General features: G+C 46.8%; 2 long non-coding RNA genes across 2 annotated transcripts in view; one reads left to right on the top strand and one right to left on the bottom strand.

Moving 5' to 3' along the window:
- LOC139185654 (uncharacterized) overlaps window positions 1-18,129 on the top strand; it is a 92,468-nt gene extending 74,339 nt beyond the window's left edge. Inside the window, exon 3 of the long non-coding RNA XR_011569151.1 lies at window positions 16,032-18,129. This is a non-coding gene — a long non-coding RNA (uncharacterized lncRNA). The remainder of the gene's footprint in view (window positions 1-16,031) is intronic.
- On the bottom strand, window positions 644-22,284 carry LOC139185653 (uncharacterized). The gene is made up of 4 exons (XR_011569150.1): window positions 22,196-22,284; window positions 18,913-19,058; window positions 12,048-12,261; window positions 644-1,299 (listed from the first exon to the last, which is right to left on the bottom strand). It is a non-coding gene; the product is annotated as an uncharacterized lncRNA (long non-coding RNA).
- Window positions 22,285-23,906: the final 1,622 nt, after the last annotated feature.

The raw sequence follows: 23,906 nt of genomic DNA, 5'->3' as shown, positions 1-23,906 counted from the left end.
TGCCAAATGCAAACTCAGGTTAAAGAGAAAGGCCTGGCTTAGGGCAGCTGGTGAGAACTAGGCCTCTGAGGGCTTCACTCCCATCCTGCCCTGCAGCCTCCAGACATCCCACATGCTGGCCATCCTGATGTACCTCTCAGATCGCAGCTCCCATTAGCTTCTGCACAGCTGGGGCTGAACTCCAGAGCATGTCCTCACATGCCCCCCTGGAGGGGGCCAGTCTCAGGTGCAGGACATGAGGAAGGGGCCTTCCAGTCACCTCCCTGCAACCCCTCCACACAAGCCCCAAGTCTCCCAACTGCGGGGCCGTCCTACCTGCAGTTCTGCACACCTGAACCCTGGTGGAGGCTTACCTGTGCCCCAGGGATTCCTGCTCGCCCAGGGCCTGCAGACCAGTTCCTACCCCACCATTCCTGCCAGCAGCTCCAACATCCAGGGGCTGCAGCTGCACTTCCCCGGGAGGTCTGCACCGGCCTTGGGGCGGCCCTTTCCAAGTCTGTCCCTCCTTGGACATTGTCCCTCCACCCTGGGAGCCACGGAGAAATCTCTTTACATCTTACATTTACTTTTTAAACTCACAGCATCATAATTCTTTCAACTAAACCTCCTTTATTTAGACCACTGTGAGGTCCTGTCACCCCTTTCTCTACCTCTGTGGTCAGCATGGAAAGGAGGGCCACACTGAGTAAGGAGGATCTTGAGTAAGGTCCAGGCAACACAGAGGACCACGTGGAGCATGGCTGGGCACAGGGCAGATACTCGGTAACTTCCTGCTCATCGTCTCAGCTAATGATATTGATAGATCTGGGCAAATTACAATTAAGATGTAATTAGATGACAAGATGAAGAATCCAAACAGCCAACTGGAAACTATAAAAAGCAATCAGATGATGATTCATATTGTTGTATGGTGGAAGCCAATACAACATTGTAAAAATTAAACAAAGAATATGAAAAAAGAACATAGCTGAGTCACTGCTGTACACCAGAAACTCACATATCATTGCAAATCAGTTATTGAGCCTGTGCTGTGTCTGGGCCTTTGAAGGTCTGGAGCTGAGTTAAAGCTTGCGGTGAGTACACAGCTGGCTGGGCATCATGGGAGTTTCCAAAGCCCCAACTTGGCCATCATACTCGTCCTTGTCCCTGGGGAATTGAGAACCGACGAATCAAAGCTCTTTTCCAGAAATGTGCTACAGAAGGACAGCATCGCCCCTGACAAGTCTTTCACATCAAAGTGGCTCCACATGCAGGCTGCAGCTCTGGGGGAGGACTGGAGTGTCACATCAAGAATGTCTTCTGCAAAGAGGAGTATGGAGATGAAATGAAGCCAACTGTGAGAAAATGGCCCAGCAGGAAAGACTAGGATGGGACTCTGACCCCGGGTGTGCCATAGCACGTGACTCCTGGGTGTGCCATAGCAACAGAAGTGCGAGGGCTTATTTGATTCTAGACAAGTCAGCAGGGTGGGGCTGTTTCCTGGGGCCATTTGCTCAGCAATGTGGAGTTAAGAGAAAGCACAGAGATCCAGGGAAATCTGGGCTCCTCTGCTCAGCAGCTCAGAGACTTCAGGCTCAGTAATGACTTATCTGGATATTGAGGGGCTCACTGATCAAGTGAAGAGAATTCTCACCTCTGTCAAGATTGTCTCCTTCTTTGGGATAATGACTTGGGTCTCTAGTATGCCACCTGGAACCCTGTGACTGCCCAGGCCTTGTGGCTCTGTGCTGGGTCCCCTGCTCAGTCCACCCAGCCCAGTCTGATGTGTGATCCTATTCCCTCATCAGTGTTGTTGTTCAGTCGCTCAGTGAGTCCGACTCTTTGTGACCCCATAGACTGCAGCATGCCAGGCTTCCCTGTCCTTCACTATCCCCTGGAGTTTGCTCAAACTCATGTCCGTTGAGTCAATGATGCCACTCAACCATCTCATCCTCTATCGCCCCTTTCTCCTCCTGCCCTCAATCTTTTCCAGCATCAGGATCTTTGCCCCATCGGTTGTGTCCACTCTTTATTCTGGCTGCCTGACAGTCAACACCCCCTCTGGTGACAGACACAGCAGCTGAGGCTGCTCTGGGTGGTATCAGTGGAACTGGAATTCAGTCAAGCAATTTCTTCACACCTGATGCAGAGAGCCAACTCATTGAAAAAGACTGTAATGCTGGGAAAGATTGAGGGCAGGAGGAAAAGGGGATGACAGAGGGTGAGACGGTTGCGTGGCATCACAGACTCAATGGACATAAGTTTGAGCAAATTCTAGGAGATGGTGCAGTCTGTCGTACAGCAGTCCATGGGCTCACAAAGAGTCAGACATGACTGAGCAACTGAACAAACAACATAGCTGATTTACAGTGTTATGTGACTTTTTGCTGTACAGCAAAGTGAATCAGTTATACATTCATCCACTCTTTCCAGATTCTTTTCCAACATAGGCCATCACAGAGCATTGAGTTGATTTCCCTATACAACACAGTAGGTTCTTATTAGGTGTTGGGGGCACACGTGTCCTGTTTACTATAGTGTCCCTGGTACCTGGCCCAGGTTAGGCAATCAATAAACATTTATGAAATGAATTAACAAATTTATGGACATGGAGTGGTGAGGAGGAAGAGGGTGGGATGTATGGAGAGAGTAGCATGGAAACATATTCACTACCATATATAAATAGATAGCCAGTGGGAATTTGCTGTATGACTCATGGGAACTCAAACTGGGGCTCTGTAACCACCTAGAGGGGTGAGAAGGAGTGGTAGGTCAGGGGGAGGTTCCAGAGGGAGGGGACATAGGGGTACCTATGGCTGATTCATGTTGATGTATGGCAAAAACCAACGCAATATTGTAAAGCAATTATCCTTCGATTAAAAATAAATTAAAAAAAATAAATGAATGCATGAAGAACTACAAACCAAGCCAAGAAGGGCAGTGAAGATACATAGGCAGGATTAATTTAAACATTCAACACGGTATTCGTACAAACTTTGGATTTTTACTGCTACTGATGCTGCTAAGTCACTTCAGTTGTGTATGACTCTGTGCCACCCCATAGACGGCAGCCCACCATGCTCCGCCGTCCCTGGGATTCTCCAGGCAAGAATACTGGAGTGGGTTGCCATTTCCTTCTCTAATGCATGAAAGTGAAAAGTGAAAGTGAAGTTGCTTAGTCGTGTCCGACTCCTAGCGACCCCATGGAGTCCTACCAGGCTCCTCCGTCCATGGGATTTTCTAGGTAAGAGTACTGGAGTGGGGTGCCATTGCCTTCTCTGTGGATTTTTACTGGAAACATTTAAATAATCAGATACAAGTCGGCCTCGCTTGTGTGTCTTTCCCGTCTCCCCTGGTGTCTGTTGTTTTTCTGCATGAAGTGGGAACGGAGAGTTCAACGTCAACAAGAACCTGCCCATCCTGGCCCCAGGGACTTCAGCAACAATATCTTGGAGTCGGGGGTGGGGTGGCCCTGGAATATTTTAAAACCCAGCATCCCCTCCCAGGGAGCGTGGAATGTGATTACAGCCTGGCCTTGGGTACAGGAGAGTGTGGCTTTGTGTTTTTTGGATGAGCAGTGCTCATGAATATTAATTCTCCAGCCTTCGAATAAATGACACCCCAGTGGGCCATGTCCCCAAACCACAGAGATGGGAGTACTTACGCAGGGCCTGTGGATGTGGAAAAGTCAGACAGCGCAGAGCGGGGAATCAAAAACCAGGGTCTGAGGGTGTTTCTGCAATTTGGAGATGAGCGAAGTGTCCAGGGAATCTTGGAGATGAGCAAAGTGTCCAGGGACTCAACAGAGCTAAAAACAAAGGCGGAACAACCCTTCTAAAGGGAGCCCTGAGCCCTGAGCACCTCATGCCACCCCTGACTCCTGGAATTGACTCCCACCCCCTGGAGACACTGTTTGCTGTGACTGACCTACTTTTCCACTGGAAAGATGCGCTTGCTGAAGTGTCCTCCCCCTTCGGTTATTTTAAAGCCTTCTTTTTCTAGCTCCAGCACAGCAGTGCTGGGGAATGGCAGTGCTGGGGAATGGCGCACGTTAGCCGAAGACAGTGAGCCATGCCACGGCTGGGCTGCAGAAACTTCTGGGATGATGGGATGAGTGCACTGGTCAATCCAGGACCATGGCTGCAAGCCCACCAGCCTGCTGGATGCCTGGGCATGTGGCTGCTCGTGTGACTGAGGAACTGAATTTTTAAAATTCAATTTAATTAATTTAACTTTAGCTACTGCAGCTATTCCAGCTATGGTTAAATTAAATAAAATTTAAAATTTCAGTTCCTCAGTCACACATAGCTGGGGCTTCCCTGGTGGCTCAGATAGTAAAGAATCTGCCTACAATGTGGGAGACCTGGGTTCAACTCTAGGGTTGGGAAGATCCCCTGGAGGAGGGAATGGCTATCCACTCCAGTATTGTTGCCGGGAGAATTCCATGGACAGAGGAGCTTGGCAGGCTATAGTCCATGGGATCACCAAGAGTCAGACATGACTGAGAGACTAACACACGTCACCAGTGGCGACAGTACCCACTACATCAAAAGAGCCCTGTCAGCACCTTGACTCAACTTCCAGCCTCCAGACTGTGAGATTATACGTTTATGTTCTTTGCAGTCACCAATTTTTGGGTCCTTTGTTACAGCAAAAGAACATACCCTGTGAAGACTAGGGACAAGCCATGTGACCCAGGCCTGGCCAGCAGAGCCCTCAGCCATCCTTTGCCCACCATGATCACAGGCCAGGAAGGGGTAAGGAACACATGCCAGGCTGATGAGGGGCACCAGTGCTAAGTGCTACATCACTTCAGTTATGTCTGACTCTTTTTGTGACACCGTGAACTGTAGCCCGCAAGGCTCCTCTGTCCCTGGAATTCTCCAGGCAAGAATACTGGAGAGGGTTGCCATGCCCTCCTCCAGGGGATCTTCCCAACCCAGGAACTGAACCCACGTCTCTTGTGTCTCCTGCATTGGCAGGTGGGTTCTTTACCATCTGAGCCACCAGGGAAGCCCTAGCGCTTCAGGCAGGGGTGTGTGCTAGTAACTTCAAGAATATCACAGCTATTCACAGGTGGACAGGGCCAAGTCATCTCCCTGAGAGCTAAACAAAGGCACCAGTGTTTGCCAAAACTACAGAGAAAGAGAAGTGTTGTTTTCTGACAGGTTCCTCAGGTGCCAGTGTTGGCTTGGAGCATCTGTTGATTGCCTGGATCCAGCCATGCCTACAGCCATCCCCCTTTTAGACACACAAGCTCCAAATTCCTCTTTTATTTTTCTTGGGTCATGCTTCCCTCACTTGTGACCAGAGAGTGATTGTGTCAGATGGACATTGTCACTGCAGTTCTGTGCTGCACTTCACTTGTGACCAGAGAGGGATTGTGTCAGACAGACCCCATCATCACTGCGGCTCTGCGCTGGGAGCCTGATGGGCCAGCTACCTTCCTCAGTCCCACCTTCGGCACCTGGGAAGCTGATGCTGTGGAGTAGTCAACTAAGAAACTGTTTAGTGACACTGCCAAATCATAGCCTCTTAGAACAGCTCGTGTCTTTTTCTTTATGTGCTTTCCAAGCGGGATGTGAGGTTAGCATGTCTGTGCTGGTGACTTACTCAGCAGGACCAGGGAAGGAGGAGGAAGGGGGAGGGAGATTCAGTTCAGTTCAGTTGCTCAGTCGTGTCTGACTCTTTGCGACCCCATGAATCGCAGCACACCAGGCCTCCCTGTCCATCGCCATCTCCCGGAGTTCACTCAGACTCACGTCCATTGAGTCGGTGATGCCATCCAGCCATCTCATCCTCTGTCGTCCCTCTTTCCTCCTGCCCCCAATCCCTCCCAGCATCAGAGTCTTTTCCAATGAGTCAACTCTTCTCATGAGGTGGCCAAAGTACTGGAGTTTCAGCTTTAGCATCATTCCTTCCAAAGAACACCCAGGGCTGATCTCCTTCAGTGTGGAATAGTTGGATCTCCTTGCAGTCCAAGGGACTCTCAAGAGTCTTCTCCAACACCACAGTTCAAAAGCATCAATTCTTCTGTGCTCAGCTTTCTTCATAGTCCAACTCTCACATCAATACATGACCACTGGAAAAACCATAGCCTTGACTAGATGGACCTTTGTTGACAAAGTAATGTCTCTGCTTTTGAATATGCTATCTAGGTTGGTCATGACTTTCCTTCCAAGGAGTAAGTGTCTTTTAATTTCATGGCTGCAAACACCATCTGCAGTGATTTTGGAGCCCCAAAAAATAAAGTCTGACACTGTTTCCACTGTTTCTCCATCTATTTCCCATGAAGTGATGGGACCAGGTGCCATGATCTTAGTTTTCTGAATGTTGAGCTTTAAGCCAACTTTTTCACTCTTGTCTTTCACTTTCATCAAGAGGCTTTTTAGTTCCTCTTCACTTTCTGTCATAAGGGTGGTGTCATCTGCATATCTGAGGTGATTGATATTTCTCCCACAATCTTGATTCCAGCTTGTGCTTCTTCCAGCCCAGCGTTTCTCATGATGTACTCTGCATAGAAGTTAAATAAGCAGGGTGACAATATACAGCCTTGACGTACTCCTTTTCCTATTTGGAACCAGTCTGTTTGGAACAGTTCTAACTGTTGCTTCCTGACCTGCATACAGATTTCTCAGGAGGCAGGTCAGGTCGTCTGGTATTCCCATCTCTTTCAGAATTTCCCACAGTTTATTGTGATCCACACAGTCAAACGCTTTGGCATAGTCAATAAAGCAGAAATAGATGTTTTTCTGGAACTCTCTTGCTTTTTTGACGATCCAAAGGATGTTGGCAGTTTGATCTCTGGTTCCTCTGTCTTTTCTAAAACTAGCTTGAACATCTGGAAGCTCATGGTTCGTGTATTGCTGAAGCCTGGCTTGGAGAATTTTGAGTATTACTTTACTAGCGTGTGAGATGAGTGCAGTTGTGTGGTAGTTTGAGCATTCTTTGGCATTGCCTTTCTTTGGGATTAGAATGAAAACTGACCGTTTCCAGTCCTGTGGCCACTGCTGAGTTTTCCAAATTTGCTGGCATATTGAGTGCAGCACTTTCACAGCATCATCTTTCAGGATTTGAAATAGCTTAACTGGAATTCCATCACCTCCACTAGCTTTGTTCGTAGTGATGCTTTCTAAGGCCCTCTTGACTTCACATTCCAGGATGTCTGGCTCTAGGTCAGTGATCACACCATCGTGATTATCTGGGTTGTGAAGATCTTTTTTGTACAGTTCTTCTGTGTATTCTTGCCACCTCTTCTTAATATCTTCTGCCTCTGTTAGGTCCATACCATTTCTGTCCTTTATCGAGCCCATCTTTGCATGAAATGTTCCCTTGGTATCTCTAATTTTCTTGAAGAGATCTCTAGTCTTTCCCATTCTGTTCTTTTCCTCTATTTCTTTGCATTGATCACTGAGGAAGGCTTTCTTATCTCTCCTTGCTATTCTTTGGAACTCTGCATTCAGATGTTTATATCTTTCCTTTTCTCCTTTGCTTTTCACTTCTCTTCTTTTCACAGCTACTTGTAAGGCCTCCCCAGACAGCCATTTTGCTTTTTTGCATTTCTTTTCCATGGGGATGGTCTTGATCCCTGTCTCCTGTACAAGGTCACGAACCTCAGTCCATGGTTCATCAGGCACTCTATGTATCAGATCTAGGCCCTTAAATCTATTTCTCTTTCACAGAGGGAGATTAGGGCCCTGCAAAGCCTCTTCCTCCCCTGCCAGATCTCAACCTGCCTCCAACCTCTCACACTATTTCCCTGGGCTAGGACTTTGCTGCTTTGAGTGAAACTCCAAGGTGAAGCCACAGAAGCCCAGGTTGCAAATTAGTCTGGAAAGACCTTGCTCATGGAGGAGGGGGAGTGGTTGGAATGAAACCTGCTGAAAGAAGGAAGCACATGACCTTAACAGATGTGCAACCCTTGATCCTGCTGGAAAAAATTAGATCATTGAGAAACTATGCATTTTACATCAAAAATTGGTACTTTTATAAAGTGAGTATAATTTTAGTATTTTTATTCTGTGCCCTCAGTGCAATTTAAATATGACACACTGATCAGGCACTCAATTTTGTCCTTAAGAGAAACAGCCAAACTTGTGACTGTCTAGAATTCAGCATTTCCTTGAACAACCCATGTTAATTGGCAGAATTTTTGAAGTATATATACATATATATAAACTTGCAAAAGTGAGAAGCTGATTTAACTTGAACAGATTAGCAGTGGGTATCTTCTAATACAGGGAACAGAAAACCAAACCATTTTTGGCCTTCGACCTTGAAAGCTGTTAGACAAAGCATGATTAAAAACTTGAATTTGGGAAAACTATATGGAATGCTTTTAGTGGCAAAACATAACCTAAACAATATAGGAAATGTAAAAACTCACAAGAATTTCTTAAAGTCTGAAGGAATGTTGCCTTCATGTAAGGCTTGATCCAGGGCCTCCAATGCTCTGATCAGAGTAAGTTTCTGTCTTTCCTCTGTCTCATCATACCCTCCCTTTTCTTGGCAGTGTCCTCTCCACTCACCCAACCCAGTCTGTTCTCTCAATCCCTCCACTATCCTGCAGCCAGTGGATCAGGAAGAGGTGCTCAGAGAAGCTTTGAATCTGGAAGGCAGAGTATGTATTGGATTGACAATAGAGAGAGCACACTGCAGCAGAAAGTATCCTCCCCAAAGGCATGGAAGCTTGAGGAGCTTTGAGTGGCTCCTAGTTGCTGGAGAAGTGAGTTTTGGGAAGACAGTGAGTTTTGGGGTGGGTAGGGTCTCTGCCCCAAGCTGAGCTGAGGAGGAAGCACTGTATCCTGAAGGTGATGGAGAACACGCCACATTGGGTATACAATGATAAAATCTGTGCTTTAGAAGGAAAACTAAAGAGACTGGTTCAGACTGGTCTGAACAATAAGGAAGTTTATCATCACACACGAGGCAAGTTCAGATGGAGGGCAGGTCCAGGCTTGGCAAGACCCGCAGCTCAAAGATGCCCCCACAGACCTGACTTCTTCCTACTTCTCTGCTCTGCCAGCCTTGGTGTGCACTTCAACCAAAGTCTGGCTCTCCTCATGGTCACAAGAGGGCTGCATGGGACAGGCAAGGTTTATGCCATTCCCTACACACCCAGTAGTAGGTGTCAGGAGGCTGTGAGAGGGAGAACGGCATCAGGAGGGGAAGAGAAGGGGTAATAAAAGGAAGAGAGGGGGCAGCCAGAGAGATAAAGAGAAGCCAAAGTGGGAGAGAGAGAAAAATTCTCTTCCAGGAGCAAACTCGAACTTTTTCTCAAGGAGCCTCAGGTGGGAGACCAACAGTGGCCATACAGCGGGCCCTTGCCTCAGCTAACGCCAGGGGGCTATTGTACTTGGGAACTGGCAATGTTTTGATTTCAGAAAGGAAACAGAAAGCCTGTGAGTCATAACACAGTCCATCCCCAGGGGCTCTGGGCTGATGTCACACTCAGCCATGGGAGGCCCGGGCGGGGCAGTGGCTGTGGGGCTGGACAGCTGGGTGGACACAAGGGATTTGGGAAAATAATGAGGCAGACGTGGAGCCAGAGCACCTGGAGAGACAGCAAGCCCGCTCTCCTGCCACTAGAGGTCATGAAGAACTGAGACCAAGTCCGTTCGTAACTGTAACTATTGAGGTATCCGCGATTCATTCCTGTGAGATGCTCCCTAGCACAAGGAGCTGCGGCTTCTATTTGCTTTAACATTTTGTTTCATATGCAGAAGCACGAGCTCCCCAGGCCTCCCTGACCTATGGAAGCGCGTGTTCCCCTGTGTGCATTCACCTGTGCATCTCCTCCGTTCACGTGTCTGAGGACAGGCGAGAGAACACACCTGGGGCTCCAGGCTCAGGCCCCCTTCAGGCCTGCATCCCACACCTGGGGGTCTGCCTCTTGCACTTCTTGCCAGGTGGGGAGGCCGCCTGGGGTCGCAGAGCACATGGAGCAGAACTTGCCCATGATCGGTTCCCTGGCTGGAAGGACAGACCAGGAGCCGAAGCTACTTGTGTTTCCTCCACGGCCAGCAGCCCTGACCCCTCTGGGCCTCTGGTGCTCCCGTCAGATTTTAAACTCCTTTTCCCAGGGTTTTAACGGTTGCTGACTTACACGCTTCTTTTTGTGGACTTGGCCTCTTTCTCTCTGACTGGCTGGTTTGCAGCCTTGCCTTGCAACAGATACTGCTTCCCAACTACAGGCACAGGTAAGATCCACCACCCTCCTCCAAGGCTGTAACTGCCTGGTCTTTCCTGGTTCGAACTTCCTGTGCCTCCTGCCAGCAGCCCCCACCAACCACATCTCTGGATCTATTGTGTGATGCTGACAGATGGAAGCCACACTGCTATCTGGGCCAAGTCCCCACTCTGAGATGACTGGTGCGTTTCGTCACACATGTAACCCTGTATGGTGACTGTGTTGTTGTTGTTCAGTTGCTAAGTCACATCCGACCCTTTGCGACCCCATGCACTGCAGCGTGCCAGGTTTCCCTGTCCTTCGCTGTGTCTTGGAGTTTGCTCAAACTCATGTCCAAAGAGTGGGTGATGAGATCCAAAATCTCATCCTCTGCCACCCCCTTCTTCTCCAGGCCTTGATCTTTCCCAGCATCAGGGTCTTTCCCAATGAGTCAGCCCTTCATATCAAAATATTGCAGCTTCATTATCAGAGAAATGCAAATCAAAACCACCATGAGGTACCATTTCATGCCAGTCAGAATGGCTGCTATCCAAAAGTCTACAAGCAATAAATGCTGGAGAGGGTGTGGAGAAAAGGGAACCCTCTTACACTGTTGGTGGGAATGCAAACTAGTACAGCCACTATGGAGAACAGTGTGGAGATGCCTTAAAAAACTGGAAATAGAACTGCTTTATGACCCAGCAATCCCACTGCTGGGCATACACACTGAGGAAACCAGAATTGAAAGAGACACGTGTACCCCATTGTTCATTGCAGCACTGTTTATAATATCCAGGACATGGAAGCAACCTAGATGTCCGTCAGCAGACGAATGGATAAGAAAGCTGTGGTACATATACACAATGGAGTATTACTCAGCCATTAAAAAGAATACATTTGAATCAGTTCTAATGAGGTGGATGAAACTGGAGCCTATTATACAGAGTGAAGTAAGCCAGAAAGAAAAACACCAATACAGTATACTAAGGCAATGGCACCCCACTCCAGTACTCTTGCCTGGAAAATACCATGGACCGAGGAGCCTGGTGGGCTGCAGTCCATGGGATCGCTAGAGTCAGACACAACTGAGCGACTTTCCTTTCACTTTTCACTTTCATGCATTGGAGAAGGAAATGGCAACCCACTCCAGTTTTCTTGCCTGGAGAATCCCAGGGACAGGGGAGCCTGGTGGGCTGCCGTCTATGGGGTCGCACAGAGTCGGACACAACTGAAGCGACTTAGCAGCAGCAGCAGCAGCAGCAACGCATATATATGAAATTTAGAAAGATGGTAACAATAACCCTGTATACGAGACAGCAAAAGAGACACTGATGTATAGAACAGTCTTTTGGACTCTATGGGAGAGGGAAAGGGTGGGATGATTTGGGAGAATGGCATTGAAACATGTATATCATATATGAAACGAGTCGCCAGTCCAGGTTTGATGCACGATACTGGATGCTTGGGGCTGGTGCACTGGGACGACCCAGAGGGATGGTATGGGGAGGGAGGAGGGAGGAGGGTCCAGGATGGGGAACACGTGTATACCTGTGGCAGATTCATGTTGATATATGGCAAAACCAATACAATATTGTATAGTTAAAAAATAAAATTAAATTAAAAAAAAATTGGAGCTTCAGCTTCAGCATCAGTCCTTACAATGAATATTCAGGGTTGATTTCCTTTAGGATTGACTGGTTTGATCCCCTTGCTGTCCAAGAGATGGTGACTACATGAAGCCAAAGATGCGGGTTCCTTTAAGGTTGCAGTTAATCCATTCACCTGGATGGGCTCAGGTTGTTCCTTTCCAAGTAGGAATAATCTCAGCCCAGAAAGATAGACAGTTTTAAGGATGAATGTGTGGGTAGGGGGTGCCTCAAATATAGACAAGAGAACTCACCTGGAAGAAGACTTGTTCACAGTAAGCAGCATCACTATGTCCATCGGCGGTTCACTAACAAAATGTCCCATTAATCCTCCATTAGTAGGGCCCATTGGGCATCTTTAGTGGTCTGTGGTTGCTCATAGGAAGCCAAGGTGCTAATGGATTGAAAACAGGATCTCACAATCCCAGCACGCAACTACTGAAGTCTGTGTACCCCAGAGTCCGCGCTCTGCAACAAGAGGAGCCACTGCAATGAGAAGCCCAAGCACCACAAGAGTATTCCCCATTCACCACAACTAGAGAAAAGCCCGTGCAGCAACAAAGACCCAGCACAGCCAAAAAGAAAATAAATAATAATAATAATAATAAATTTTAACCCAAAGAAAACAGAACATAGTAATAAAGAGAAAATAAAATAAAAATAAAAACAGAAGCAATATTGTAAGAAATTCAACAAAGACTCAAAAAAAATGGTCCACACACAAAATAATCTTAAAATAAAATATCCCATGACTGCATGTATATGATTGTTTTTGAATCCCAGAAAGATAGCCTTCTGCTCAGAGAACTGACTTTTCTTTGCAGCCTTCTTTCTGCTGTGTTTAGACTTTGGCATTTCACAGCACCTCTTCTAGGGGACAGGGACTGATTTCACAATGTCATTTGTATTAGGCGTCGCTTTGTTATTCAGTTGAAGTCTTCTGTAGGTGGAAGACAGGAGTGAGCTCTGGCTTGTTTACTGTCTGTTTATCTGGCCTGATGACGCCATGTTTATATAACAGGAGCTCAGGAGATGAATCAGTATTTCTCATGAAGCAACATGCTGCTCCTCTGTGTACAGAATAACTAGGAAAATTTGGGGTGATTGTAAATGACAGCTGCTCTGGCCCCTTATTTTCTATATTGGAAGGGTTCTGGCTTTTATTCACTCTGAATTCTCTAAAATGTCAAGTCTTACCCCTGTTGAACCCTAGCTTGTGCTCAGACTCTCAGTCATGTCTGACTCTTTGCAGCCCCCCTGAACTGTAGCCCACCAGGCTCCTCTGTCCATGGGATTGCCCAGGCAAGAATACTGGAGTGGATTGCCATTTCCTTCTCCAGGTAAACTCTTGCTAAATAATGTTGAATTATCAACATGGGAATGGGTGCTTTCCTGAGATTTTTTTTTTCATACTCCAGCAGCTTTAATTTCCTGCATCTCTTTCTTGTTTTCTACTCTCCTGGCAGCCCTCCAGTCTTCACCTCATCGTTCTGTAACTAAGCTTCCAGAAACAGAATGGTCCTCCAGGTGTGGTCTCCTCTAGTCTCTGAGCAGTGAGGTCACTCTTCTCTTCATAATGGTACCTTGTTCTTACCTGGCACACACACTCCTTCCAAAAGCCAAGCCAAAGTAAGTTACCAGCTCCTTCAGCAAACAGAGACCTGCCAGCCAAGTGCCCCTGGCCCCAGCCCCATATTTTTAGAAACTTACTTAACAGGCATGGTGTGTTTCTAACAGAAACCAATAATAATGACCTTGGAGGTTCAGGGTTCCTTTACTCTTGGATCTCAAAGTACAGGGGAAACTTGAATTTATAACATCCCTGGGGAATAGCTCCCCTGCTGTTTGGTTTAAGTGGAAGGTGGGAGGCTTTGGGGAAAAGTACCAACCCCCCACGAAGGCCTGGAGAGCTGCAGTCCATGAGGTCACCAAGAGTCGGACGTGACTGGGCAACTGAATGACTGAACAACAACACCCACCACCCCCCAGAGAGTGGGGCTTTTGAAACTGGATCCTGGGTGACATCAGGGAAAACGTGCTTGGTAATGGGGCCTCTGGAGTGTCATTTTTACTAAAAGATTTACTTAATTACTGTCCAATTACCAGGTGACTCTAATGGTAAAAAAATCCCGCCTGTCAATGCAGGAGACATGAGACACAGGTTCAATCCCTGGGTTGGGAAGATTCCCAGGAGAGGGAAATGGCAACCCACTACAGTATTCCTGGCTGGGAAATCCCATGGACAGAGGAGCCTGGTGGGCTACAGTCCATGGGGTCACAAAGAGTTGGATACGACTGAAGGACTTAACAACAACAACCAGCAAATCACAGGAATGAAAACAGGATACAGTGAGAAGGAAATTATTTAAGAAATAACAAAGAAGAGTTTCCTAGAACTTGAGAGGAGGCTTTCCTAGAAGGATAATATTTTCTAGATTAAAAGGGTCCACCTTGGACCCTGCCTGAAGTCTGAAAATGAGCCAGTCCAAGGACATCACTGCAGAATTTTAGGACCCCATGAAGGAGGAGACCCCAAACACTTCCAGGGGTGAACCAGCCATTCACAGGTCAAGACTTCAGGACAGAATGGCACTAATTGCCCATCCTTGTACCAGGCCTGGAAGGCGGGAGACAATGAAGCAGAGCTTTCAAAATTCCAAGGAGAAATGATTCTGATCCTCAAATTCTGTCTCCAGCCAGAAAATCAACCAAGTGTCTGGATGGAATACAGACTTGCTAGGATGTGTGAGATTCGCGGAAATTTGTTAGGAAGCCGCTTCAGGGTATAGCCTCTAAAACGGGGGAGGGAACCATAGAAGAAGAATTGGGATTCAGAAAACAAGGGCAGGACAGGGCATTTCCTCGGGAAGAGTGGACAGACACCCTGACATGTTTGGCTATAGAAACAGGAGATTTACACTAATAAATTTCAGAGTTTGAAAGTATGGTAGTAATAAATAGTTAAATGTACACACACACACAACCCTGGTACAACGGTAAGCTGCAAAGAAAATGTTGTGTAAGAAACAAAAAAAACAAATAGCTTGCACTGTGACTCAGCTGTGAACAGCATTTACGAGCATCGTTCTGTAAACACTGAACTGCTGTAACCAAATTATGTGGAAACTTTATTGATGCTGAGAGGATGGGAAGCCAGGAAACATGTATGAGTGAGGCAGGGGCACAGCAAGTGAGGGGGAGCGCTGTTTGAGGACAGACTTGGCATCTCAGGCAGGGGAGCCCCAAGGCAACGCCTAAATGGGAGACTCTGGGAAGAGGAGCAGAAGCGTGTTTTCTGGAGACAGAAAAGGAAAAAACCAGGGATATGCTCAACTGGTGCAGGTGGGCTGCCTCCCAAGAGCAGAGTGTGCTCAGAGGCTCCGTCGCTCTTCATAAAAGTTTGTAGAACCCCCGCAGGACTTTAAAATTGCACATAGGTAATTTGTGCTGGAGAAGACTCTTGAGAGTCCCTTAGACTACGAGGAGATGAAACTAGTCAATCCTAAAGGAAATCAAGCCTGAATATCTATTGGAAGGACTGATACTGAAGCTGAAGCTCCAATACTTTGGCTACCTGATGTGAAAAGCCAACTCATTGGAAAAGACTCTGATGTTGGGAAAGATTGAGGGCAAGAGAAGAGGATGACAGAGGGAGGATGAGATGGTTGGATGGCATCACCAACTCTATGGACATGAGTTTGAGCAAACTCTGGGCGATGGTGAAGAACAGGGAAGCCTGGCATGCTGCAGTCCATGGGGGTTGCAGAGCTGGGCACGACTCAGTGACTGAATAAAAAGGTACATTATTGGGATGGAAAAGCCCCAGATAGCTAAGTTAGGAATGATAGGGACATTGCTCTCCAAGGGCACTCAGGGGCCAGGGTGAGGACTCAGATGGGGCAGGTGAGTCAGGTGTGGGCATCCTGACTTCAGGCTTGGGTGGAGTGAACCTTCAAGGGCTCCTCCCTCCTTCCAGGGACCTACAGACCTCACTCTGAGGAACTTAACGTTCCGTTGGGAAACCACTGCTCTCCAGTCACAGGACTGGTCTATTGCTGCAAAAAAAAAAAAAAGAACAGAAAAAAAGGTAAGAGTGTGTTTCGAGGGTAGGACATATGGATCATAATTAGAATTAATGAATAAAAATTCCAGTGTTAGTCTGGGCAGCATGAGGATTCATTACAGATTTGATGAAAGAGATTTGAGTTCATTAAAAGTTAAATGTTCTCATTCCTCAGGACGTGTGCTCTCAGTTGGTGAGATGAAGGTCTCCATTCTCCAGCACGTCCTGCCCAGGATCCCTGGGCTGAAGCTAAAGCAGGTTAAGTACTGTCTCATCTCCCAGTGCCCCAGCCGTCCTAGAAGCCGTGCTCAATTTCTACGATGAAACCTCTTTAATCCTCTCTGTTTCCCCTTAGCCTGGCTGCAGGCTCTCAACCCTGTGAATTTTTAATTAAGCTTGAGCTGGTGATGCACATGCAGTTCTGTAGTCCCTGAGACCCAAGTGGTTTTTCTGCACCTCTTTCAATGGCCTTTTCCAGCAAGGCCTGGGGTATAGTTCTCCAAGAGATGAATGAAGAAGGCTCAGGGTGGAGGAAGAGAGAGAGGTGGTTATCATGGTCAAAGGCCCTGGGACAAAGCCAATTCTCTTCTCTGCTGGTTATTTGCAGGTGCCCCACCACATGGTCCCATTTTCTGCCTCCACTGTGCTTTGAATCCCAGGATCTAAGCTTTCTAGGCTCCTTTGCTTGTCCCCTGGCTTCTTGACCTCTGGTTAGCTCTGGGGTCAGCAAGGGAGGATGGTGGGCAGTAGCCAAGGGTCTCTGGCTTCCAGCTCTCTTGGGGCCTCACTCCACACTCCCTCTGCTGACCCATCAGCTCCCCAGATGCCAGTCACCACAGGAAACCCCTCCACACCCCCTGAATAGCTATTTAATTAAACTCACTTCACTTAGACTTTATGATTGGGCCATCTGTTTCCTGCCAAGACCCGAGCTGATAAGAGTCTGGTTTTAGCGGTGTCATCTATTTGTCTCTGGGTCTCCCCACCAACTTATGAGTCCCCAAGGGCAATGGCTCTGACCTATTCATCCATGTGTCCCAGGATCTAGAACATGGCTGGCATCCACAGGCATTCACGGTATATGTGACAAATGAAACACGCAGCTGCTAGGGAGTGTCTGCATGTGGTGCTGAATTTCAGAGAAACACTGAAGCTATTCAACATATGCAGACTAGGAAACAAGAGCAGAGACTATGACTGAGAAAGAAATGTTTACCACTGTGCTATTTCACAGTCACTAATGTTTTTTTAAGATTTATTTTTCTTTTGAACTTTTTATTTTGTATTGGGGGGTATAGCTGATTGGGTTTCCCTGTTGGGTAAAGAATCCCAGATGGTAAAGAATTTGCCTGCAATGTGGGAGACCTGGGTACGATCCCTGGGTTGGGAAGATCCCCTGGAGGAGAGCATGGCAACCCACTCCAGTATTTTTGCCTGGAGAATCCTCATGGGCAAAGGAGCCTGTCAGGCTACATTCCATGGGGTCGTAAAGAGTCAGACACAACTGAGTGACTAGGAACATAGCCGATTAACAATGTTATGATAGCTCAGGTGAACAGCAAAGGTACTCAGCGATACATATACATGTGTCCATTCTCCCCCAACCCCCTCCCATCTATGCTGCCACGTAACATTGAGCAGAGTTCCCTGTGCTGTACAGTAGGTTCTTGTTGGTTATCCATTTTAAATATAGTATCGTGCACATGACCATCCCAAACTCAACATCCCTTGTATGTGGAACCTAAAAAGAAATGATACAAATGAACTTACAAAACAGAAAGAGACTCAGAAAAGAAACTTATGGTTGCCAGGGGTAGGGGTGGGGAGGAAAGGAATAGTTAAGATTTTTTTTTTGATCTGGATCATTTTTAAAATGTTTATTGAATTTGTTACAATATTTTTTATGTTTTGGCCGAGAGGCATGTTGGATCCTAGCTCCCTGATCAGGGATGGAACCTGAACCCTGTGCACTGGAAGGTGAAATCTTAACCACTGGACTGCCAGGGAAGTCCTGTCACTAACTGCTTAGGCCAAGCCCTTTTCCACTCCAGACATGAACATGAAGATTATCTACAACCTACTAGCCTCTACAACCAACTTCACAGACTCTCACCTGAAGATGCTGGATAAACGTGTGAAACAGAAGCCAAGGCATACAGAACCTAGGGTGGGTTTGGACAACAAGCCCACCATTCTGGATGCTTTCAGCCATTAATAAGATATTCCATTTCTAGGGGCTTACAATAAAGTTCATTATTTATTGTTGTTGTTCAGTCACTAAGTGGTGTCAACTCTTTGTGACCCCATGGACTGCAGCATACCAGGCTTTCCTGTCCATTACCAACTCCTGGAGCTTGCTCAAACTCATGTCCATTGAGTTGGTGATGCCATCTAACCATCTCATCTTCTGTCACCCGCTTCTCCTCTTGCCCTCAATCTTTCTCAGCATCAGGGTCTTTTCCACTGAGTTGGCTGTTTGCATCAGGTGGCCAAAGGACTGGCACATCAGTTTCAGCACCAGTTCTTCCAATGAATATTCAGGACTGATTTCTTTTAGGGCTGACTTGTTTGATCTCCTTGCTCTCCATTATTATCTCACACAAAATTCTGGAGGCTCAGGGTCTTCTCTGATGCCTCATAAGGTTGACTTTTATCCTTGCTGCCCGCCCATAAAACCCCCACATTCAGAGCCCACCACACGACAGCCACTGGCCCAGGGGCCACCTTCACACCAAAGACAGGGAAGAAGGTTCTTCCCCTGCCTGGTTTTCTCAGCAAGGCCTCAGTACACGTACCTTCTTGTCCATTGGCCTCAATTGGCTCTCAGGCCCATGACCTGGCCACAGAGAGGGTGGGGAACGAATGCCTGCTGTTTTCAGGCTCCATGATGAGAAGTGATCACCACCAGCAAGAAGAAGGGGCTGAGGAGGGACTATTGAATAAACAACCAAGAGTGTTGGGAACACAGACCCAAAATTCAGTAGAGCACAGGTGCCGGATTCTCTGAGGGGTGTACACACACTTCATTGAGAAAGTTATCTCATAGACATACTCACATCCATTCTTCACGTGGGTTGATTTATTTGAGCAGAGTAACTCCGGGCGCAGAAGCCACGCCGACTTCAGCCTGCCCCTCCGGGAGATGCTCTGCTGATGGCCGTGTCACAGAGAAGGACAGGTGACAAGCGAATGTTTCGAGGGGCTTTAGGAGGATACACACAGATGAAAGCTGTCACGGGTCCTAAACATACACACACACCTCTGTATCCAACGCGATTCTCACACTATTCCCAGCTGTATTTTCATGGTTTATTATATTTACGTGCATTTTATGGTAAAGGCATCTGACACACCAGAAAAGTCAATATTTGTCAGTAATTCTGCTGTAGGTCTCCTTTTGCCAAAGTGCTGTTTAAGCAAAAAAAGACATCTCTGGGTTAAAGCTTAGGGTGAATATATCATGAAAGTCTGTGCTGTGTGCTCAGTTGCGTCTGACTCTTTGTGACCCCGTGGACTGTAGGCAGCCAGGCTCCTCTGTGCACGGGATTTCTCAGGCAGGAATATTGGAGTGGGCTGCTATTTCCTTCTCCGGGGGATCCTCCCGACCCAGGGATTGAATCCGTGTCTCCTGCATTGGCAGGTGGATTCTTCTAGTGCCACCTGGGAAATTCAGTCATGAAAAGTGAGGTGCTAATATTCTCTTTTGATTAATGAAAAGATGTAAGCTTAAAAAAAAGTTGTTTGAAAGAGGAGAGATCAAATGTTTATCAAGTTCCAAATGTGAGTCAGTTGTGGTGAGGTGCATGAACCTAGAGCCTGTCACACAGAGTGAAGTAAGTCAGAAAGAGAAAAACAAATATTGTATATTAATGTGTATATGTGAAATCTAGTAAAATGGTACTGAGGAATTTATTTGCAGGGAAGGAGTAGAGACACAGAAGCAGAGAACAGACTTGTGGACACAGTGACGGAAGGAGAGGATGTAAGATGAGAACGTAAGATATTATATACGACCACGTGTAAAACAGACAGCTAGTGGGAAGCTGCTGTATAGAACAAGGAGCTCAGCTCGTGCTCTGCAATGACCTAGAGGGGTGATATAGGGATGGGTGGAATGGAGGCTCAAGAGGGAGGGTATATACGTACTCATAGAGCTAATACATGCAGCAGAAATGAACACAACATTATAAAGCAATTATCCTCCAATTAAAAAGTAAAAAGAATAAAAGAACATTTATCAGGTTCCTTCTGCAGGCTACATATTCTGCATATAATCTCATGGCCCCATGCGTGGGGTGCGTACTGTGTGTATGTGTGTGATGTGTGTATCTGGTGTGTGTGTGAAGGCATGTATGTGATGTGTGTGTGTGTGTGTGTGTGTGTGTGATATGTATCTATGGGGATGTATGTGTGTGGTGTGTGTGTTTGGTGTGTGTATGTGTGTGTATCTGTGTGAGGTGTGTGTGGTATGTATGGGCGTGTTGTGTGCATGTGTGTATGTCTGTGGTTTGTGTATAAGTGTGTGGTGTGTGTGCATGGTGTGTGTATTGTGTGGTGTGTGTGTATGTGTGTGGTGTGTATGTATGGTGTATGTATATTGTGTGTATGTGTGTAGTGTGTGTGTATGTGTGTGGCGTGTATGTATGTATGATATGTGGCATATGTGAGTGGTGTGTGGTGTGTATGTGTATGGTGTCTGTATGTGTGTGGTGTGTGTGTATGATGTGTGTGGGGGATATGTACATGAGGGGGTGTATGTGTGTGATGTGTAGTGAGGGGATTGTAAGCTGCTTTTTACAGTGAGGGAGCTGACTCCAGGACAAATCCCACAGCTCATTGGTGGCCGTGTCCAAATTCACAACCAGGTTGGGGCACGATTTTTGTCCACCCCTCCCCAGACAGAGTGACTGTGCTACAAACATGTAACCTCACCGGAGCCCTCACATCCGTGAGCCAAAACTTCCCTCTTCCTGAGGGTGGAAACCCATTCCCTGAGCAATAGAGGGTCCCTGTGACTCAGATGGTAAAGAATCTGCCTGCAGTGTAGGAGACCCCAGTTTGATTCCTGGGTCATGAAGATCCCCTGGAGAAAGAAATGGCAACCCACTCCAGTATTCTGGCCTGAAGAATCCCATGGACAGAGGAGCCTGGTGGGCTACAGTCCACGGAGTTGCCAAGAGTCGGACACAACTGAGTGACTAATGCTTTCATTTTCCTTGAGCAATGAGCAGCTCTGGCAGGAATGACCACTTTCATGAAATTCTGTTGTTAAGTGCATGGCCTGTGGCACTGCAGTGTCCTCAGGCCTGGCCTGTGTTGAGGAAGTCACCAGCCGGTTTGCTGACCCTGCATTTCCAGTGGTAGCTGCTGGGGAGGAGGGGAGGCTGTCTTGGTGTGGGAGGTGCTCATGTCTAATTATCACTCACAGATACTCCTCCAAACTATCCCTTTACTGATTAAAATTCTACAGTTGACTTCCTTACATTCTTACTTAATTTTTTCTTAAAGGAGGATAAGAGAATGCAACCTGTCAGTACCTCAGCCTACAAGTGAGAGGACAGGTTCTTCTGCCCCAGACCCTTAAGTCTGGCTTCTCAGTCAGAGCCCAGCTCCAGTCCTGGGTCACTAGCCAGGCTGGGCCTGTCTGGGCTGTGTGGCCTCTTCCCGGCTGTCAAGTCTCTCTAGGTATCAGTTTCCTCTTTTATAGGAAGAAAGGGCTCACTCAGATGCTCTCAAAACTTGTCTCATGCTTTGAAATGTTTGATTCTAAGATTTGGGGGAAACAATAGCGTTTTCAGATCAGGGATCACTTCCAGATCACAGCACAATCTATCCCCACATGAACCTAAAGGAACCTCTGGGACAAGATAGTTCCTTCAGCTCCAAGCATGCCATCTCTAAGGTCGCATCTGAGATCTCTCCTTTCATGGGAGACCATTTATCTAGTCCTTATGTGTCCTTGATTCAGTCTGGTATGAAATCTAAGAACACAGTAGTTATCAAGCCATGCCCAGGGACAGACCCAGCTGTAATCCCTCCCTAAGAACAAATGAAGAGAACAAAATTAAGCAAGGAGATTTGTTAACTCTCTACAAGGTTGTTTGCAAAAGAAAAAAAAATACATGCGAGAATTTTCCTCTAACTTACCTCTAAAATAGATCTGAATCAGTGGTTTCTTCCCACAAAGGCAGAGCTGTAAAACGTTTCCCTACATCTCCTGTGCCTCTGTCCTGAGAACAGAGAGGTTGGCAGGTAGTGTGATCATAACCAGCAGACAGGATACCAAGAATATCTTAGGAACCCATTTCTACCATTCCCAGCCTTCCAGGGTGTACTTACAATACACGGCACTTGTCATTGCTGTAGTTCAGTCACTCAGTCATGTCCGACTCTTTGTGACCCCATTGACTGCAGCACACCAGGCTTCCCTGTTCCTCACTATCTCCCTGAGCTTGCTCAGACTCATGTCCATTGAGTCGGTGATGCCATCCAACCATGTCATCCTCTGCTGCTCTCTTCTCCTCCAGCCATCATTCTTTCCCAGCATCAGAGTCTTTTCCAGTGAGTCGGCTATTGCCATCAGGTGGCCAAAGTATAGGAGTTTCAGCTTCAGCAACAGTCCTTACCAACTGATTATAATGCCTGGGTTGGATGTGATAAACCTCTTAACACAATAGTTTTTAAAAAGTCTGTGCTCAACAACATGAATTGTGGGGTGTCACCTAATGTGCCTAGCAAATATTCCTGCCCAGAATGATTGTTCGAAGCCTTGATAACCAAAACTGAGCCTTAATGACTCTTCCCTCCAGGCAGAAATGACTGAGTCAAAGAGGAAAATAAAAACTGAGCATACTTATTCCTCTTCACAACTTTACAGTGTTAACCATTTGCCCCAAGGATGAATCTCAAATAATTACACTGTTAACCACTTGCCCCCAGGATGAATCTCAAATAATTCCATGTGTAACTGTGACTGTTTAATAATTGGTTCTCTGTTTCTCACCATTGCCATGGAGATGGACATCTTGGGCCACAGTGCCAGAGGCATCTCCTGTCTAAATGCATTCTGATCATCAGTGCAATTCTTGATGAGCCAGAGGCAAGCGCGGCTCGAACAGTGTGGTTGATGAGCCAAAGACTAGTGGTGTGTGTGCCATCCGATTCCTTCAGTGACATTGTCAATGCCAAGGCGGCAACTTGAAGGAGTTTTCAGTCAGCGTAATGCTCCTTCAAACACAATCTGACTCAGAGAGCTTGTCCATCAAATAGAAAAGTGGAGAAGCTCAGGGTGAAGGTTGAAGCTCTGGGGAGAATGGCCAGGTTGGTGGGGGGTGGGGGTTGTTCCCTGGTTCCCTCGGGCACTTCTGCAGGGCCCAGGATGCTGAGATCAGAGGAGGTGAGCACATTCTGCCTGCGGTGCTCTGGGAGGGGCAACAGAGAAAGCAACCAGCCCTGATTCACTTCTTAGCTAGAAAGGTTAGAACTAACCAGTCTATTTTTTTGTTGTTCATTTTAAAATTCATTTATTTTAAATTGAAGGATATCACTTTACAATATTGTATTGGTTTCTGCCATACATCAGCATGAATCAGCCATAGTTATACACATATCCCGTTCTTGCTGAACCGCCCTCCCACCTCTCACCCCATCCCATCCCTCCATGTTGTCACAGAGTGCCAAATCAGTCTATTTTTTAATTTAATAAGTCCACTAGAATATATACACACAGAAACAAAAGCAACATTTTAAAGACTGAATCACAAAGGGACTTCATTTAGAGACACCCAAGAGCTCAAGTTTGAAGTACAACGTGGAGGAAGGGTGGGGACAGAATGTCAGGACAGAAAGGTGTTAAATCTGGTTTATGCCAGCTAACGAAAGCTGCTCAGCCTCCAGGAATTTTCCAGGACAACTGTTCAACATTGACTTTATTAAAAATTAAACTATGTATCCAGGAATCGCACCCCTTGGTATCTCTCCAAATGAGTTGAAAACCCTCACACAGATGTTTATAGCAGCTTTCGTTATAATCACCAAAACTTGGAAGCCA

This window comes from Bos indicus, chromosome 11 (assembly GCF_029378745.1).
Source record: "Bos indicus isolate NIAB-ARS_2022 breed Sahiwal x Tharparkar chromosome 11, NIAB-ARS_B.indTharparkar_mat_pri_1.0, whole genome shotgun sequence".
In the NCBI taxonomy this organism is placed as follows: domain Eukaryota; kingdom Metazoa; phylum Chordata; class Mammalia; order Artiodactyla; family Bovidae; genus Bos; species Bos indicus.
Note: the sequence above shows the minus strand (reverse complement) of the source record. Positions and strands in the feature narration are given on the sequence as shown.